Below are 424 nucleotides of genomic sequence, written 5' to 3' on the forward strand. Positions count from 1 at the left end.
AGCACGAGGACTCAGAGGAGAAACGAGTATGGGTATTGAATGGGCTTGAAAAGGAAAGGGCAGGTAGTAAACCCCAATACCATAATACGGTGAGATACTGCCATTTTATAACGAATTTGCAGGGAAGAAACATGGAGCGTGACTGTGATCATCATAAGATTCAAATAGCCAAAAGAAAGAAACAAATATGTAGTGATGACGAAAGAAAAAAAAAATGCAGAGAAAGTACACTAGATTTGAACTGCAACGAAAAATTGGAACCACCATAACGAGATTTGAATTTCAAAACCAATAAAGTTTTTAAATATTTGTGACCATACATTGTAATGGAGAAAGGCGCGAATCATTTATTATTTATACTGTCATTCTTGGGAACAGAGGTTATATAATGTAAAATTTGGCATTTCTAACTGAAATAGGTATA

The sequence above is a fragment of the Penaeus monodon genome, chromosome 25 (assembly GCF_015228065.2).
Source record: "Penaeus monodon isolate SGIC_2016 chromosome 25, NSTDA_Pmon_1, whole genome shotgun sequence".
Lineage (NCBI taxonomy): Eukaryota > Metazoa > Arthropoda > Malacostraca > Decapoda > Penaeidae > Penaeus > Penaeus monodon.